The sequence below is a fragment of the Pseudophryne corroboree genome, chromosome 2 (genome assembly GCF_028390025.1).
Source record: "Pseudophryne corroboree isolate aPseCor3 chromosome 2, aPseCor3.hap2, whole genome shotgun sequence".
Lineage (NCBI taxonomy): Eukaryota > Metazoa > Chordata > Amphibia > Anura > Myobatrachidae > Pseudophryne > Pseudophryne corroboree.
The window spans coordinates 593,120,656-593,141,378 of NC_086445.1; the positions used below are offsets into that span (position 1 = coordinate 593,120,656).

General features: G+C 46.6%; 1 long non-coding RNA gene across 1 annotated transcript in view; it reads right to left on the reverse strand.

Annotated features, from left to right (window-relative positions):
• LOC135038085 (uncharacterized) overlaps positions 1–20,723 on the reverse strand; it is a 123,336-nt gene that overhangs the window by 83,841 nt on the left and 18,772 nt on the right. The window lies entirely within an intron of this gene.

Below are 20,723 nucleotides of genomic sequence, written 5' to 3' on the forward strand. Positions count from 1 at the left end.
GATGATAATGATATAAAAATATATATATATCATTACTGCAGGTATATATAATATAATGACGGACTTGCTGGACACTGTCAGCAGACTCCTAAACTACTAGTATGAAGAAGATAGAAAAAAAAACCCCACCACAGGTAGGTATACAATTATGGACGAGCACTGATGACACAGAGGTAGCTACAGCCGTGGACTACCGTACTGCGTCTGCTAGTATAGAGATGATAATGATATAAAAAATATATATATATCACTACTGCAGGTATATATAATATAATGACGGACCTGCTGGACACTGTCAGCAGACTCCTAAACTACTAGTATGAAGAAGATAGAAAAAAAAACCCCACCACAGGTAAGTATACAATTATGGACGAGCACTGACGACACAGAGGTAGCCACAGTCGTGGACTACCGTACTGCGTCTGCTAGTATAGAGATGATAATGATATAAAAAATATATATATATCACTACTGCAGGTATATATAATATAATGACGGACCTTCTGGACACTGTCAGCAGACTCCTAAACTACTAGTATGAAGAAGATAGAAAAAAAACCCCCACCACAGGTAGGTATACAATTATGGATGAGCACTGACGACACAGAGGTAGCTACAGCCGTGGACTACCGTACTGCGTCTGCTAGTATAGAGATGATAATGATATAAAAAATATATATATATCACTACTGCAGGTATATATAATATAATGACGGACCTGCTGGACACTGTCAGCAGACTCCTAAACTACTAGTATGAAGAAGATAGAAAAAAAAACCCCACCACAGGTAGGTATACAATTATGGACGAGCACTGACGACACAGAGGTAGCTACAGCCGTGGACTACCGTACTGCGTCTGCTAGTATAGAGATGATAATGATATAAAAAATATATATATATCACTACTGCAGGTATATATAATATAATGACGGACCTGCTGGACACTGTCAGCAGACTCCTAAACTACTAGTATGAAGAAGATAGAAAAAAAAACCCCACCACAGGTAGGTATACAATTATGGACGAGCACTGACGACACAGAGGTAGCCACAGCCGTGGACTACCGTACTGCGTCTGCTAATATAGAGATGATAAAGATGATAGAGATGAACAAAAAAAATATAACACTACTGCAGGTAAATATTTTTATAATATAATGAATGACGGACCTGCTGGACACTGTCAGCAGAATGCGTTTATAGAATAAAAAAAAAAAAACACCACAGGAGTGTTTAACTTTTTCAGGCAGACAATATACTGGTGGTCACTGGTCAGTCAGACAATATACTGGTGGTCACTGGTCAGTCACACTGGCAGCAAAAGTGTGCACTGTACTCCTGCTATAACTGCACCCCAGTCTCCCCCACAATTCAGCTGTGTGAGCAGTGAGCACTCAGCACAGTCAGATATACATAGATGATATTATCATGCAGCACACTGAGGCTGAGCACAGATATGGTATGTGACTGTGTATCGTTTTTTTTCAGGCAGAGAACGGATTATATTAAATAATAAATAAAACTGGTGGTAGTCAGTCACTAGTAACTAACTATCAGCAAAACTCTGCACTCTGAGTACTCCTAATGCTCCCCAAAATTACTAAGTAATCAACTCAAGTGTCTCTATCTATTCTAACGGAGAGGACGCCAGCCACGTCCTCTCCCTATCAATCTCAATGCACGTGTGAAAATGGCGGCGACGCGCGGCTCCTTATATAGAATCCGAGTCTCGTGATAGAATACGAGCCTCGCGAGAATCCGACAGCGGGATGATGATGTTCGGGCGCGCTCGGGTTAGCCGAGCAAGGCGGGAAGATCCGAGTCTGCCTCGGACCCGTGTAAAAAGGCTAAAGTTCGGGGGGGTTCGGATTCCGAGGAACCGAACCCGCTCATCTCTAATTGTTATACGTACATTTTGTTTATGTTAAGAACACACTCCTCAGTCTGTGCCTTAGCATAGTAGTAAGGTTGTGACAGGTGATCGTCTCACCGTACTGCATTTACCCCTGCCCAGCCTCCGATAGTCGCCTTGTATACACATAAAACCTGGGGGCATCTGAGTACGGGGAGGACCTAATTCACCCTGGAAAGGCGGCTGCTATAGGCGAAGTCTTTGGTTGCAGGAGACTAAAAGACTGCTGGGCAGTGGGTCATTGCGTGAGCGTCACAAGGCACCACCTATAAACCAATGGAACTCAGTGTAATCCTAACACCCTCTCCCAGTAAATTGTGCTGTATGTAGACCATAAACTACAATGGCTACAGGAAACAGGGAAAGCACAGCATATGTCTTTGTTATCAGCTGCAGAACCCCTGTTATTCTTTTCTGGGGATACTTACATTTTAAGAGTATTCTGATTTTTTGGCTGACTTCCCACAAAATGTGTATAATAACTATGCCCCAAAAACATATCTGTAACATGTGAGTGACTTTATGTAGAAGACAAAGAAACAGGATCCTCTCAAAGCTCCCACCCTGGCTGAGGCTGTGCATGTAAGTAATGAGGCTTTACAGGATAAATTTTCAGCTGAAGCTGGTAGGAAATTTTGGGAGGTCAGGGGATGCAACGAAGGAAAGGGGTGCAATGACAAAGGGGATCAAGTGGGGAAGAAGTGAGTAGCATATGAACTGCGGGGTGAAAAGGGCACAGGGCTGGTCCTAAAGGAGGGGCCAGCCCACAGTAATTAGCTGCACACTGTAGGAGTTGGAGCTGAGTGCTGGGGAGAGTAGGGTCCTGGAGGCAAGCAGAGGCGGGCAGTGGGGAGGGAGGAGGGAGAGCAACCAGAAATGGTATTATGTCCATCCTGACACTGTCCTTATTAACAGTAGATGGAAGCCACACTGCGACCCGTGACCCAGTACTTTGACTGGTGCCTCTCAAATATTTTGAAGAAGGCAAGTCACCCCCTTGACCAATCCATCATTTTAGCCCCACCCCCAATCACATCATTTTAGCCCCGCCCCCAAGCAGGCCTAATGATGTGTTAGCCCGGCCCCACCCCCCAAAGTGGCCAACTGTGTCCCCTCCCTGAGCTACTCTCAGAGAGGAGAGGCCAAAAGGTGGCAAGTAATTATATACAGTATTTGGGCATACATCCCATCATGACGGAAATCATAAATTAAAAGGAAAATCCAGGAACAGAATATTTTGTTCCTCCTGGGATGGGTTATTTGGGAGGTATGATTTGGAACATATAAACTCTTTAAGGATGAAATGCTGAATGGTGAACAAAAGTGTTAAACTAGCATCAGTGACCTTTAAAAACATTTGCACATCCCAAGATGTAGAGCGGGTTGGAAACCTAATCACATTTCTGCCCCAAACTGCTATCATTTATTGTTAGCCAGAAGTTAATGAGCATTCCTTAGACATATCTGTGATATGGGGAGTTAAAATAAAAATAAAAAAATATCATATCTATTTAAAAACAAAAAAAATAAAAATAAAAGTAAGGTAAAAAATAAAAATCCAAAGTTTAATTGCATTGTCCATGCAAACATATACAAGTGTCTTGCAAGCATCTATAAACAAAGAATAGATAAAACTGACACATTCTTCCAGTTTGTATTCAAACACATTAAATTAGCTCATATTGACACTTAATATATTAAAAAGAATATGTAGTCCATACTGTGCTTGCCAAAGGCAATGTCAGACATATTTTAGGGATAGGTAATATTTCAATGCATTTGTCCCACCATCTGAGGCATCCCAACTAAATGTTTTAAAACTCAAGACAAGTGTTTCCTCCTAAATGATGTACAACAGAATCTGATGTTGAGAACAAACCATGACCAGCTCAACATTCCACAGAACTATCCATCTCTGATCAGCCTGAGACTCCTATGTGATACTAGCCTGAGGTGGGGTAGACAGAGGCTATAGCACATCAACTGTTGGTTGCTAGTAAACAACACTGAAATTAAGTCAGCATTTATGGATAAAGAGAGCTTTAGGCCCGTAACTCCACCTTGAGTTCCTCCAACAAGCACATACTTTGGTCTTGCTCTTACATGCTACATATTCTGAGACTTTTTTAATACAGTCACCTCCCAGTTCCAAATAACTCATGATAAGATTTGCTTGCAAATACCATGTCCTGTCTAGCAAGAATAAGAAAAATATGGTACATTCCTTGTTATATTTTAACTGTGATTGGATTGTGTAGGCAAATTAAATTAATTAAAATGTCTGGAACTCATCCAATAATACTATTTATTTAAAATTATAATATGGGCATTCATTAAAGGGCTGATTTCATATTTAGCAAATTTTTGCACGCTGAATGTATGCAGAAAAATGTAGTTGGAAATTGCAGTCTAATATAAGGATGACATGGCTCATAAAGTGGCTACTAGCTGACTTCCCCATTGCTCTTCCTCTCACGCAGAATCACAGCAACAGTCTAGTACTGGATTAACAATGGGCTGACAGAGCTACAGCTGCAGGCCACCTCTCACAAGTAGGGCCACAATTAAATTGGTTATATGGCTCTCCAGGAACTGGTTCTGTTGGCTGACCCCTCCCTAGGGACTATAAGCCTTACTACACGTGCCATCCTGGCCTGATCTGTCCCCACTCCTGCTCCCTGCAAGGCTCAATTAAAATTGTGTCATGCAACTATAGAGGAAAAGGAAATGAATAGAGGGAGTAGAAGAAACAATAATATAAGAAATTGTATTATATGGTGTCACAAGGAAGTTGTTTGTATTGTTTGGTGTTTACTAGGATGTTCTCTGTATTGTATACTGGATGTAGGAGCTCTGTATTGTATGGGGAACACTATAATTCTATCTGTATTGTATGGTGAGTACTAGGATATCTATGTTGTATATTATTCCATATAATACTTTCTGTACTGTATGGCGGTCACTGTGATGCTCTCTGTACTATATGGCGGTCACTGTGATGCTCTCTTTATGGTTTAACTATCATTAGTATATTGCTAATTTAAATTCAAAACAGTTAAACACCTGTATTATCTTACTTGCAATACACCCCTGTAATTTTATCCTTGAGTATGCAATGGTCAGTCTCCTGTCTATGCTATTTACCATTTTATATTTGAGTTAACAAAATAAATAAGTCACACCCATTAATTGTCCTTTCTATCATCCCATACCCAGTAATTTTACCTCAAATCACTTGACCCAGTAATCGTCCCTCCTATTAATCCAAACCAAGTATTTATACCCCATATCAACCCAGACCTGGTAATTATACCACATTTCAACTCAGATTCAGTAAATATACCTCATATCACCAAGACCAAATAATTATCTCTTGTAGAACCCCAGACCAGGCGATTATAACTCATATCACCCCAAGCTTTGTAGTCAGAGGTGAAACTAGGTAGGTGTATTGGGTGGGGGTCACTCCCGGTTGTCGCCCTATCACCTCCACAGGAGCCAGGTGTTGCACTCGAACATTCCATGCAACACTCGGCTTCTATAACATTGAAGGAGCTGGCAGTGCAGCCAGTCAATCTCCATGGGCAGCCGAGCATCTCCCAGATCCCCAGAGAGATGAAAACAAGAGTCGGGCCATGAGACCACACCCTTTCCCGTGAGGCCATGCCCCCTTTATTTCCAGCATGCGCAGGGGGAACTTAAGCTGCACCAGGTGTCATAGGGGTAGGGCATAGGGACACCCCCGTTAGTAGTCAGCACTTACATAATCTCTGGAATGTTAATCACCCCCATATCATCACAGATCCAGTAATTTCTCCTCATATCACCCTAGACCCAGTAATTTGTATCATATCAGAGCTGCACGTCTATTAATGGTAACCGACCTGTGACTTTATGCAAATGCTGTAAATCTGTGTACCCCACCACTTTCACCAACATGTCTGCAGCGCTCCTATAACACACCCATTAAATGGCTCATCTCTTTGCATGCACTAAGATACCTCCCTGTCATTGCCCAGGAATGCCCACTACTTTTTCAGTACACTTCCCCATGTGCACTGAAATCACAGCTGTGACTGTGTATGGACACGATTGGGCCCCTTGATTTAGATGCATGCTCAGTAGCGAAAACAAATTGCTCCTCTACTTCCAACAGCGGAAGTGCATACACCTTTGAATCAGGCCATCGGAGTCTGAGGTAAAAGTCAACGCTGCTCCGTTCAAGTAATAGAAATAAAGTGGTTGTTTCCTGCTGGCAGTGATTATCATTTAAACTGTTATTTATGCTGAAAATATAAAAAGTTTCTATCTGGTGAGATGAAATAAATAATAAGGGAAATACTTTTTTCCTACCTCAGAGTCTGAGGTACAAATCCAAAAGACACGTCTCCCTCCAGAGACCATTCTGGGATGTGTGTTCCGGCATTAATGTATCATTCCCTGAAATTACCCAAGAACAGCAAAACATGAAGGGCAAAGGTGAATGTGGAGAAAACTTCACACAAGGATACTTGTTCAGGCTAAAGTGCATCCTTCCCTTTCGTCCAAAGAAGGCAATGCACTAGTGTCCATACAAAATACATTTCTTCTGCCCATAGCGGGCAAATTTGCAAAAAGCTGGCGCTATTAGGAGGACAACTATTTGCAAAGCCGACTATTAGGACACCCATTGAAGGCAGCAGGACATAATGCTCTATTTATCTCACTTGAAGATGTTTGTCGACTTCAGTGGATTGTGAGTCAGAAGAGATCACTAGGTCCTCAGACTCTTGGCATGTATAGTGACATACGGATGGCCAGGGTGGCAGCAAATGATATACCTTGGAAGCTAAGTCAGAGGTATGCAGTGTACAAATTGGCCCAGCTGATCTACAGAGCAACCCTAGTCAAATGTGGCACCCCGGAAAATGGTGTGTGTGCCCCTTTAAATTTACTTACAGGTCTGCAGCAACAAAGGAGAAGCGCTGGGACAGCAACAGTTAAGTAAGGACCCTGGTCTGATCACATGGTCTGGATGCTGATGGCTGATTGAGCAAGGAAACTGGGGAACAGCGGAGCCTTGTGGTGGGAAGAAGAAGGAGGAGACAGCTGAAGTAACTGAAGGTGCTGGATGCATGCTGAGCGAGGAACAGAGGAGCAGCTGAGAACAGGTGTTAGCCGTAGGGTCACGCTGGGTGGTGAGAGCAGCGCTGCAGAGTAGAAGCAGCGGGGTGTATCAGGAAGCCAAATGCTGGGTTAGCAAGTGTGAGATGTTGCAGCCAGAGACTGGACACCACCAGGCCTAGTAAAAAGGTGCAGACACCGGGGCCATCTTGTAACAGTGAGAAACTTTTGAAAACTGGTCCAGCAAGTGAATACCTCCGTACTAAGGGTCTGAGTGAGTACACTGAAACTGATTGACCTAAGCCACGGGCAGACCTGACACCCAGCTTAAGTATTCATTGTCACCCGTGGTGCAGTGCTAAAAGGGCGCGGACAGCATAGCATCATATACACAAGCTATTCTCTGTCAAGGGACCAGTAAAGACAACCATTCCTCTTGTGTTAACACTGTTGGGACACAAAGGACTAAGTTATTGTGCAAGCGCAAGTTAGATATTTAACCTGGAAAGGACTGAGTTATTGTGCAAGTATTACACCTACGTTTCTCCGGACACTCCCTGGAAACGGTCAGTTGACACCCACAAACGGCCTCTTCCTGTCAATCTTCTTGCGATCACCTGTGCGATCGCTTTCTTCATTCATTCTGTCGCTGTCCGTCATGCGCAGTTCTGACCTGATCGCAGCGCTGCAAAAAAAGCTAGCGTGCGATCAGGTCTGAATGTCCCCCTTTATTCCATGTTCCCCTATACTGCAGGCAATCACAGTACCAGTTGAGATTTGCATTTCTGAAAGATTGGGGAGTATTCACTCAGAACCAGGCAATGAAAGGCAGATGGTCCGCAATAGAGCAGTAGACTCATATCATTCTACACATATTAAGGCCAGCCATGTTAGTCCTCAGAGCTTTTGTTCCCAGTCACCTTCAGAAATTTGTAATTCAAATTTATCTAGATAACAACTGCAGTTTCTTACTTGAACAGGGTGACAGGCTATTGTTCCCTGTCCTTGTGCACATAAACCCTAGATATTAGGGAATAGGCTATTTACAGAAGGGAACATTCTGGGAGAACTAAATGAACTGGGCAATTCTCCATCAACAATAACTGACTTACCAATGTGGCCTTAAATGAATCAGTTATTCAGGGGTTCCTAGAACATATCTTTTAGCAACACCTTTCTAAAGCTTCAGTTATGTCCAGAATGTAGAAACAATGAGCATTCAAGAGAGACATAGGGGTATATTTACTAAAAGTTGATTTTGGTCGGTTTGGTCAATATTTGATAAATTTTTGGATATTTTTGTGTTTAAGGGTCTAAATCACACATTTACCAACAGATGATATTTTACATTGTTTAAAAAAAATTAAACAAAAAATCAACTGTTAGTAAATGAGTGATTTAAACCCTGAAACGCAAAATCGATCAAAAATCAACCCATCATTGACCAAAAATCGATCAACAGCTACCAAAATCGACTTTAAGTAAATATACCCCATAATATTTTTCCCATTGTTAGACCTTATACTCCCATACTGTATGCTCTTCTACCACCTGCTCTTTTGCTGAAGATGAGGCACAAAATGAAAGCAAGCTAAGTATCCCAGTTAATCCTAGTGTATTTTCTTTGGAAACCTAAAGTATGGTTCTCTATAATTATCCAATTGTGCTAAAGGTCCAAAATTATCTTGGGACTCTCCAAAAACAGCATCCAGGGAATTATAGATCTCCTGGGAAAGTTGCTGCAGTGCATGTAGACAATTACATTATTGGGCTACTAACATACACTTCTTCTACAGTAGTCCTTATCAATGTCTCATTGAGGCCATGCAAGGTCCAGATATTCTGCCATGATTACATAATTTAGTGCAGACTTTTGTACTGATAGTACAGCTAAATTAGCTTCTCTCCTTCATGTGGCATTGGACTTCAAGCTAATAATCCACCGTGTTCTAATACTTGGAATATAGAACCTGTTATATCCTTCCTAGCTGACTTGGTTACAAGTTCAAAGAGTGTCCTTTTATTAGGAAATTTACTTGCTTTAGCCTTGGTGGCATGGGGTGCCAAGCTAGCTACAAAATATCTTTCTTTGAAAATCATATACAGTAGTTGAGTTTGGTCCATACTTGCCGACATCCAGGCTGCTCTCTACAGGAGAGAGCAGCCAGGTCGGCTCAGCATGGGGGGTGGGGCAGGGCTATCATGGCTAGAGGGGGCGGGCGGAGGTGGAAAGGGGGCATGGTTACCGTGGTTGCGTCATTGAAGCCACGCCCCCGCTTTGTAATGCCGATATTACCGGCATTATACTGCAGGGGGCGTGGCTATGATGACACGATTCAGCAAGAATCGAGTCATGGACTGCCCGGACCGCCCCCTTTACTTACTAAGTGGTCAGCCGGGCAGGGTGGACATTGAAAATCGGGAGACTTGCCTGCTCTTCCGGAGGGCTGGGAGGGACACCCGATTTTTGGTAGCCTCCTGGCCATTCCAGGAGAGTAGTCAAGTATGATTTGGTCTAATCAAAGATGGGATAAATTCAAGGCTTTGTTTGGTAACATGCTTACCTTATACTTGAAACCAATTTTGGACTGGAGAAAGCAAGGCTCACCAGGCAAATGCAATGGAAAGGACCTGCTGAAAGGGCAATGCCACCCTTTAGGTAGGTGTGATCATCAACTGGAGGGGTGTTGCCAGATAATTTAGCAAAAAAAAAATATATATGAATGGAGGCCAGTTTATTGCAGACAGATCTAATACGCACAAGAATGGGGAAGATGAAAGTGGTGAGATGGGGTAAGATTAATTGCAACCAAAAAAAGGAGCAGGGTTAGTAGGAGCAGTGGCGGATCCAATGGGAGGGCAATCAGAGCCTCTTTTCCCGGCAGAGAAATGCCTGTGGGGCAGACCCAGTAGGCAGCAGCAGGAGTAATGGAACCATTGGAGGAAGATTTATTGGTGAGAGGTAGATTGTGGCAAGAATAGGTGGATGAAGGGTTGTAGCTAAGGGTGGCAGAACATATCATAAGAAATGTGGTAATTTATGGGATTAAGGTAGATGCTGGTGGAGAATGGATTGGTTAGAAGTAGAGATGTGTGGGTTCGGATTTACTCATGTCAATTCCAAAATTAAAGCAAGTTTGGATTTATCCAGATTTTTCTTATTGGCTATCCAACACATCCTAGAGCCAATAAGATGCTGTTTTGTGATTCTGCACATCAGGGCCGCTTCTAGACCTTGTGGCGCCCAGGGCGAAAGTTTCTTGTGGCGCCCTTCCCCCCCCAGGTAAAATACAGTTGGTGCACGCCGAGGGTGCGCGCCCCAAAACAGGGGCGTGGCTTCTTCATAGGGAAGGGGCGTGGCTTCTTCATAGAGAAGGGGTGTGCCCACAGTTATCCTCCTGTACTTGTGCCCCGCTGTAGCTGTACCCCCAAGCAGCTGTGCCCCAAGTTAATTTTCCCACAGTAGCTGTTCCCCCTATAGCAGTGCCCCCTTTAGTAGTACCCCCTGTAGTTGTGCCCCTTGTAGCTGTGCCCCCAGTAGCAGTGCCCCCTATAGTAGTGCCCCCAGTAGCTGTGCCCCTTGTAGCTGTGCCCCCAGTTGATTTGCCCCCAGTAGCTGTTCCCCCTGTAGCAGTGCCCCAGGATGTGCCCCCTGTAGATCTGCCCCCAGTAGCTGTGCCCCTTGTAGCTGTGCCCCCTGTAGTAGTGCCCCCAGTAGTAGTGCCCCCTGTAGTAGCGCCACTTTGAAACCCTAAAAAAAACAACACAATACTTACCAGCCTCGCTCCTGCTTCCGGACCGCTGCTGCCGCTGCTGCTGCTGTATCCGGGCGCCGGCTCCTCTCTACGGGAGAGACGTCATGACAACATTCCCTGCATCCCTAACATAATTATACTTACGTCACAGTTATGTCCCCAAACTATAATACAAAACAGCTATTTAATTCAACAAGCTGTGTCAGCTAGTGTGGTACCCCTGGTCTGCTGTGAAACTACAAATGCCAATGTGTCTCTGGGCTGCCAGTTGCTGAGACATGCATCCCACAGCCCTATGGTCCCCCTCCTTGTTGACACCCAAGAGGCAAGGCCAATATTCCCCCAGGGACTTCAGGGGTTAACCACCTTTTAGTTGCCCTTTTTACTGTGAACAGCATGAGTCTGCAGCGAGCTCTGAACAGAGGAGGCCTTCAGGACCCAGAGCTGACTGCAGGGAAAGAGCACATGTGAGTAGCCTGTAGGAACAGGTAGTGGGGGTGGTGGGTGAAAGAGCGAGACTGCACGTGGAGCATGCTGAGAGAAAAAGGATCTGGGAGAGTGCTAAGGGCAGAGTCAGCAGTGTGCTGAGTGGGAGAGCAGGTGTGTTGCAGCAGTGTACAGAGTGAGGTGGGGTGGACCGTGAGGAGGCCTGTTCGGCTCCAGACCAGCAGCAGCTGTAGTGTACCTGGCCACCAGCAGGTGCACTACACCGCCCACAGCGCTAGCCCTGGCACCGTCTTGATGGTTTGGGCAGGGTCGCGGAGGATAAGGCGGCAGCAGCAGGGGAGCCCTTGCACAAGACAGAACAGTTACCCTCAGTGATCTTAACCACACTAACCCGCAGCACAAAAGTGTGAAGAACAGAGAAGAGTGGGAGCAGCAGCTGCAGAGGTATCCCTGCTGTAGAGAAAGTCATTGAAAAGGTCTCAGCATTCGGGTGCCTTTTGATCCAGGACAGTATGAGTATGTTTTGCCCTTAACACTCATAATGAACACTACCCCAGACCACGACCACCCATATACCCTGAGGTCTAGTGACAGGCAAAATTGTCCAACACACAGAACATTTGCCCTAAGGGTTAATGCCCCAAACAAGAATCAGGGAGAAGGAAGTCTTATGTCAGTAGGTCTCCCAGGGGTATGCTGACCCCTACGTCTCAGTGACATTTCAGCTACACCAAGTCAATATAACAGGAAGTGTGGAGAAAGCGAGTGGTCGGTTCCCATACAATCAGTCAGCAGGGCCTACACAAAGGAGTAAGTAAGTAGTGTGGCAGCGATACAGGCAGAGCCGGCACTAACCGCTCAGCAAGGGGATGCAGAGCAGGCAGGTGCCAGGCTGGAGAGGCGCTCTCCCTGCTCTGCATCCCTGCTTCTATACACGACTGTTGCTGCCAGCTGCCGCTGCGCCTATCACACAGGCAGCGACACCGGCAGCAGTGCGGCATACACACACTGCTACTGCGGTTGGCTGCCAGGAAGCCCCCAGAATCCTCATCAGCACACTACAGGAAACATCCTCTTGTGGCTGCCGTGCGCACACACAGGAGCCAGATACGCGGCATCCCGAGCGGGCAGTTTTGTTCCGATTGCCACGCAGCAGATCAGGTCACTGGGCAGAGGGAGGAACTGTGGGCAACCCCCCAGAAGTCTCACGGTACCTGACTGTTACTGCTCCTTTCTGTGGCTTCTGTGTCCTCCAACATGCACCATAATATGAGGCAATAGCAGCGGAATCATTTGGATTCAGGGAGGTAAGGACACAACAAGGGACTCAATGGTAGTCATGAGGGGTGCGGTCCCTGGCCCTCTTCTTACTGTGTCACCTCCCCCCCTTCCTCTCTGTGTTCTGTTCCAGCCTTGTGTCTTTCTTGCCCCCCCTGTGTTCTGTCAAAGTCACCCCCCTATGTCCTGTCACTGTGTCACCCCCGTGTCCTGTCACTGTCACCCCCGTGTCCTGTCACTGTGTCACCCCCCCGTGTCCTGTTACTGTGTCACCCTCCCGTGTCCATTTCACTGTCACCCCAGTGTCCCGTCACTGTGTCACCCCAGTGTCCCATCACTGTGTCACCCCAGTGTCCCGTCACTGTGTCACCCCAGTGTCCTGTCACTGTGTCACCCCAGTGTCCCGTCACTGTGTCACCCCAGAGTCCCGTCACTGTCACCCCCCTGGTGTCTTGTCACTCTGTCACCCCCCAGTGTCTTGTCACTCTGTCACCCCCCTGTGTTCTGTCACTCTGTCGCCCCCCCCCCTGTGTCCTGTTGTTATGTCAATCCCCCCATGTCCTGTCACGGTGTCACCCCCTGGTGTACTGTCACTGTGTCTCCCCCATGTCCTGTCACTGTGTCACTCCCACGTGTCCTGTCACTGTGTCACCCCCCTGTCCTGTCACTGTGTCACCCACCCGTGTCCCGTCACTGTGTCAGCCCAATGTCCGTCACTGTGTCACACCAGTGTCCCGTCACTGTGTCACCCCAGTGTCCCGTCACTGTGTCACCCCAGTGTCCCGTAACTCTGTTACCCCCATGTCTTGTCACTGTGTCACAACCCCCCCTCTGTGTTTTGTCCCAGCTAGTGCCCCCCCCCCCCCTCCCATCTTCTGTCCCAGAATAATAACATGAATAAGGGCAATGAATAACATTATTAAGGGGCACTATCGTGTGGCATAACGTGAAGGAGGGGCACTATCATGTGGTGTAACGTGAGTTAGGGACACTACTGTTTGGTGTAATGTGACTAAGGGGCCCTACTGTGTGGCATAATTTGAATTGGTGGTACTCATGTGTGGCCACGCCCCTCCCTTGTGAGACCGCACCCCTTTTTGTGTTGTGAAGTATGGGAGGGAAGGCGCAAATTTATAGTTTGCAGGGGGATGCCGAACACCGTAGCACCGGCCCTGGGTACAGGTCTCACATTGGGAAAACTGAAGAAATAGCACCATCTAGTGCGTGTATTCAGATATTCAGCTCCAATTGCTTTGTGTAACGTAAACCAGTGGAGTATATTTAATTCTTTCTTGTTTAGCTACTAAAACAGTTAATATTCCTCCTATTGCACAGCAAGGATTATTTCACCACTACCTCGGCAAGGAATTCCTTTGTTGTTCACAGAACTGTGAGCCTAATTCAGATCCAATCGCTGCAGTGGCAGCGATCACGACCGATGCCCTTTCTGGAGTGCCAATGGCATTAGAGTGGTAGTACCAATGGCATTAGAATGCCATTGGTGTTGGTCACGGGCGTGTCCGGGCCATTACGGGGGCGGGCTGATGTGACCCAGAATGCGGTGGGGGAGGGGGCAGGGCCTGACATGCAGGGCGGAGTAGCACTGTGCTGGACATCCCCCCCCCCGTATGTGCAGAGAAACTGATTGTAGATATGCTAAATTTTGAACATCTACGATCACGTCTGAATCACCCGCTAAGCATAACAGTCAAACGTGGGTTTTATATATATATATATATATATATATATATATATATTTCTCTAACGTCCTAGTGGATGCTGGGGACTCCGTCAGGACCATGGGGAATAGCGGCTCCGCAGGAGACAGGGCACAAAAGCAAGCTTTTAGGATCACATGGTGTGTACTGGCTCCTCCCCCCATGACCCCCCTCCAAGCCTCAGTTAGGTTTTTGTGCCCGGCCGAGAAGGGTGCAATCTAGGTGGCTCTCTTAAAGAGTTACTTAGAAAAAGTTTTTAGGTTCTTTATTTTCAGTGAGTCCTGCTGGCAACAGGCTCACTGCATCGAGGGACTTAGGGGAGAGATTTTCAACTCACCTGCGTGCAGGATGGATTGGATTCTTAGGCTACTGGACATAGCTCCAGAGGGAGTCGGAACACAGGGCTCGCCCTGGGGTTCGTCCCGGAGCCGCGCCGCCGACCCCCCTTGCAGACGCTGAAGATGAAGAGGTCCGGAACCAGGCGGCAGAAGACTCTCAGTCTTCATCAGGTAGCGCACAGCACTGCAGCTGTGCGCCATTGTTGTCAGCACACTTCACACAGCGGTCACGGAGGGTGCAGGGCGCTGGGGGGGGGGCGCCCTGGGCAGCAATGTATAATACCTGTATGGCGAAAAATACATCACATATAGCCCTTGAGGCTATATGGATGTATTTAACCCCTGCCAGATATCTAAAACTCCGGAGAAGAAGCCCGCCGAAAAGGGGGCGGGGCCTATTCTCCTCAGCACACAGCGCCATTTTCCCTCACAGAAAGGCTGGTGGGAAGGCTCCCATGCTCTCCCCTGCACTGCACTACAGAAACAGGGTTAAAACAGAGAGGGGGGGCACTGATTTGGCGATATGTATATATATTAAAATGCTATAAGGGAAGAACACTTATATAAAGGTTGTCCCTGGATAATTATAGCGTTTTGGTGTGTGCTGGCAAACTCTCCCTCTGTCTCCCCAAAGGGCTAGTGGGTCCTGTCCTCTATCAGAGCATTCCCTATGTGTGTGCTGTATGTCGGTACGTGTGTGTCGACATGTATGAGGAAAATATTGGTGAGGAGGCGGAGCAAATTGCCTGTAATGGTGATGTCACTCTCTAGGGAGTCGACACCGGAATGGATGGCTTATTTATGGAAATTACGTGACAATGTCAACACGCTGCAAGCCGGTTGACGACATGAGAGGGCCGGCGAACAAATTAGTATCTGTCCAGGCGTCTCAAACACCGTCAGGGGCTGTAAAATGCCCATTTACCTCAGTCGGTCGACACAGACCCAGACACGGACACTGATTTCAGTGTCGACGGTGAAGAAACAAACGTATTTTCTTTTAGGGCCACACGTTAAGGGCAATGAAGGAGGTGTTACATATTTCTGATACTCCAAGTACCACAAAAAAGGGTATTATGTGTGAGGTAAAAAAAAAAAAAACTACCTGTAGTTTTTCCTGAATCAGATAAATTAAATGAAGTGTGTGATGATGCGTGGGTTTCCCCCGATAGAAAATTATTGGCGGTATACCCTTTCCCGCCAGAAGTTAAGGCGCGGTGGGAAACACCCCTCAGGGTGGATAAGGCGCTCACACGCTTATCAGAACAAGTGGCGGTACCATCTACGGATAGGGCCGTACTTAAGGAGCCAGCTGATAGGAGGCTGAAAAATATCCTAAAAAGTATACACACACATGCTGGTGTTATACTGCGACCAGCGATCGCCTCAGCCTGGATGTGCAGAGCTGAGGTGGCTTGGTCGGATTCCCTGACTAAAAATATTGATACCTTTGACAGGGACAGTATTTTATTGACTATAGAGCATTTAAAGGATGCATTTCTATATATGCGAGATGCGCAGAGGGATATTTGCACTCTGGCATCAAGAGTAAATGCGATGTCCATATCTGCAAGAAGATGTTTATGGACACGACAGTGGTCAGGTGATGCAGATTCCAAACGGCACAAAGATGTATTGCCGTATAAAGGGGAGGAGTTATTTGGGGTCGGTCCATGGGACCTGGTGGCCAGGGCAACTGCTGGAAAATCCACCGTTTTTTACCCTAAGTCACATCTCTGCAGAAAAAGACACCGTCTTTTCAGCCTCAGTCCTTTCGTCCCTATAAGAGTCATATCTGCCCAGGGATAGAGGAAAGGGAAGAAGACTGCAGCAGGCAGCCCATTCCCAGGAACAGAAGCCCTCCACCGCTTCTACCAAGTTCTCAGCATGACGCTGGGACCGTACAGGACCCCTGGATCCTACAAGTAGTATCCAAGGGGTACAGATTGGAATGTCGAGAGGTTTCCCCCCTCGCAGGTTCCTGTAGTCTGCTGTACCAATGTCTCCCTCCGACAGGGAGGCAGTATTGAAAACAATTCACAAGCTGTATTCCCAGCAGGTGATAATAAATTTACCCCTCCGACAACAAGGAAAGGGGTATTACTCCACACTATATGGTGGTACTGAAGGCTAGGTGAGACCTATTCTAAATCTGAAAAATTTGAACACTTACAAGGGTTCAAATCCAGATGGAGTCACTCAGAGCAGTGATAGCAAAGAACAAGGGGACTATATGGTGTCCCGGGACATCAGGGATGCTTACCTCCATGTCCCAAAATTTGCCTTTTCTCACCAAGGGTACCTCAGGTTCGTGGTACAGAACTGTCACTATCAGTTTCAAGACGATGCCGTTGGATTGTCCAAGGCACCCCGGGTCCTTACCAAGGTAATGACCGAAAGGAGGATTCGTCTTCAAAGAAAATGGACGACCTCCTGATAAGAACAAGGTCCAGAGAACAGTTGGAGGTCGGAGTAGCACTATCTCAAGTAGTTCTACGACAGCACGGGTGGATTCTAAATATTCCAAAACCGCAGTTGTTCCGACGACACGTCTGCTGGTCCTAGGGATGATTCTGGACACAGTCCAGAAAAAGGTGTTTCTCCCAGAGGAGAAAGCCAGGGAGTTATCCGAGCTAATCGGGATCCTCCTAAAACCAGGAAAAGTGTCAGTGCATCATTGCACAAGAGTCCTGGTAAAAATGGTGGCTTATTACGAAGCGCTTCCATTCGGCAGATTTCACGCAAGAACTCTTCAGTGGGATCTGCTGGACAAATGGTCCGGATCGCATCTTCAGATGCATCAGCGGATAACCCTATATCCAAGGACAAGGGTGTCTCTCCTGTGGTGATTACAGAGTGCTCATCTTCTAGAGGGCCGCAGATTCGGCATTCAGGATTGGATGCTCGTGACCACGGAGGCCAGCCTGAGAGGCTGGGGAGCAGTCACACAAGGAGTGTGATCAAGTCTGGAGAATTCTCTCCACATAAATATACTGGAGCTAAGAGCAAATTTATAATGCTCTAAGCTTAGCAAGACCTCTGCTTCAAGGTCAGCCGGTATTGATCCAGTGGGATAACATCACGGCAGTCGCCCACGTAAACAGAAAGGGCGGCACAAGAAGCAGGAGGGCAGTGGCAAAACTGCAAGGATTTTTCGCTAGGCGGAAAATCATGTGATAGCACTGTCAGCAGTGTTCATTCCGGGAGTGGACGACTGGGAAGCAGACTTCCTCAGCAGGCACGACCTCCACCCGGGAGAGTGGGAACTTCATCGGGAAGTTTTCCGCATGATTGTGAACCGTTGGGAAAGACCAAAGGTGGACATGATGGCGTCCCGCCCGAACAAAAAAATGGGACAGGTATTGCGCCAGGTCACGAGACCTTCAGGCGATAGCTGTGGACGTCCTGGTAACACCGTGGGTGTAACAGTCGGTGTATGTGTTCCCTTCTCTGCTTCTCATAACCAAGGTATTGAGAATTATAAGACATAGAGGAGTAAGAACTATACTCGTGGCTCCGGATTGGCCAAGAGGGACTTGGTAACCGGAACTTCAAGAGATGCTCACAGAGGACTAATGGCCTCGGGAGCTAAGAAGGGATTTGCTTTCAGCAAGTACCATGTCTGTTCCAAGAGGAACCGTGGCATCGGCCTTTAAGAAAGGACCTGCTCCAGCAGGGACCTTGTCTGTTCCAAGACTTACCGCGACTGCGTTTGACGGCATGGCGGTTTGAACGCCGGATCCTAAGGGAAAAGGCATTCCGGAAGAGGTCATACCTATCCTGGTCAAAGCCAGGAAGGAGGTGACCGCACAACGTTATCACCACATGTGGTAAAAATATGTTGCGTGGGTGAGGCCAGGAAGGCCCCACGAAAAAATTTCAACTAGGTCGATTTCTGCACTTCCTGCAAACAGGAGTGTCTATGAGCCTCAAATTGGGGTCCATTAAGGTTCAAGTTTCGGCCCTATAGATTTTCTTCCAGAAAGAATTGGCTTCAGTTCCTGAAGTCCAGACGTTTGTCAAGGGAGTATTGCATATACAGCCCTTGTGTGCCTCCAGTGGCACCGTGGGATCTCAACGTAGTGTTGGGATTCCTCAAATCATATTGGTTTGAACCACTCAAATCTGTGGATTTGAAATATCTCACATGGAAAGTGACCATGCTGTTGGCCCTGGCCTCGGCCAGGCGATTGTCAAAATTGGCGGCTTTGTCTTACAAAAGCCCATATTTGATTTTCCATTCGGACAGGGCAGAACTGCGGACTCGTCCCCAGTTTCTTCCTAAGGTGGTGTCAGCGTTTCACCTGAAACAACCTATTGTGGTGCCTGCGGCTACTAGGGACTTGGAGGACTCCAAGTTGCTAGACGTTGTCAGGGCCCTGAAAATATATATATTTATATAATTCCAGGACGGCTGGAGTCAGAAAGTCTGACTTGCTGTTTATATTGTAGGCACCCAAAAAGCTGGGTGCTCCTGCTTCTAAGCAGACTATTGCTCGTTGGATTTGTAGTACAATTCAACTTGCACATTCTGTGGCAGGCCTGCCACAGCCAAAATCTGTAAATGCCCATTCCACAAGGAAGGTGGGCTCATCTTGGGCGGCTGCCCGAGGGGTCTCGGCTTTACAACTTTGCCGAGCAGCTACTTGGTCAGGGGAAAACACGTTTGCTAAATTCTACAAATTTGATACCCTGGCTGAGGAGGACCTGGAGTTCTCTCATTCGGTGCTGCAGAGTCATCCGCACTCTCCCGCCCGTTTGGGAGCTTTGGTATAATCCCCATGGTCCTGACGGAGTCCCCAGCATCCACTAGGACGTTAGAGAAAATAAGATTTTACTTACCGATAAATCTATTTCTCATAGTCCGTAGTGGATGCTGGGCGCCCATCCCAAGTGCGGATTGTCTGCATTACTTGTACATAGTTATTGTTACAAAAAAAAATCGGGTTATTATTGTTGTGAGCCATCTTTTTTAGAGGCTACTTCATTGTTATCATACTGTTAACTGGGTTCAAATCACAAGTTGTACGGTGTGATTGGTGTGGCTGGTATGAGTCTTACCCGGGATTCAAGATCCTTCCTTATTGTGTATGCTCGTCCGGGCACAGTACCTAACTGAGGCTTGGAGGGGTGTCATGGGGGGAGGAGCCAGTACACACCATGTGATCCTAAAAGCTTGCTTTTGTGCCCTGTCTCCTGCGGAGCCGCTATTCCCCATGGTCCTGACGGAGTCCCCAGCATCCACTACGGACTATGAGAAATAGATTTATCGGTAAGTAAAATCTTATTATATGTATGTATATGCATATATATCCCAATTCAATTACACTTGACTACACCATTGGGATCTCTTGCTAAACCTGGGCCCAGGCAAGACCAAGACAATTCCGTAATAATGTGTGTAATGTTTATAATGTTTGTAATTCTCGTAATGTTTAGATGTTATTGGATAGAAGAGAATAGAAACATTTGGTGGGTTATCTAGTGTATTGAATAAGCCTGACTTTAATTAGAAGTTACATTCAAGTGTGAAACGTATACATTGTTTTATCTGTGCACAATTGATTTACATTTATTTATCTCCATTGCGGGTAGAGTCCCTTCCCTTTTCTAATAGTTCAATAAAGCGACCTCCAGTTGAGGTCTTTAACCCGCATCATCGCAGACTCAGCCTGTGTTCCTAATACCTCTCCAAAGACCAGCAAAGATTCCTCTGCGGAGAGTGTTGTCATGACCACTGTGCCGAAGAACAAGAGCTTCTGCATTAACAACCGGTTAATACGTTTACATACAGTATATGCACCTGACCGTATGCAGCCGGGTATCACAGTAGCTACTGTATAGACATTGTGATCAAATAGGGACAAAGCCTATATTTTCTCTAAGAAGCCTAATTAAACATTTCCTCCTTAGTCCACTGACTGCTTACTCCAACTGCTTATCTTAATTTAATGCATTTACTACGCCATTCAGTGTACTGGGTGCTGTACAATGTATGTGCAGAACTGTGTCTGTGATGAAAGGTTGCAGTGCCCCCCTAAGCCGCAGCATGCATGATTGTCATGCAACACATCTTGGGTGGTGAAGTGGTGGCGACAGCCAGCATTTCAGGACGTCAACCCTGTTTTTTCGGTGTGTTGAAGCCAGTGGCTGGTTGCTTGGACACAGCTT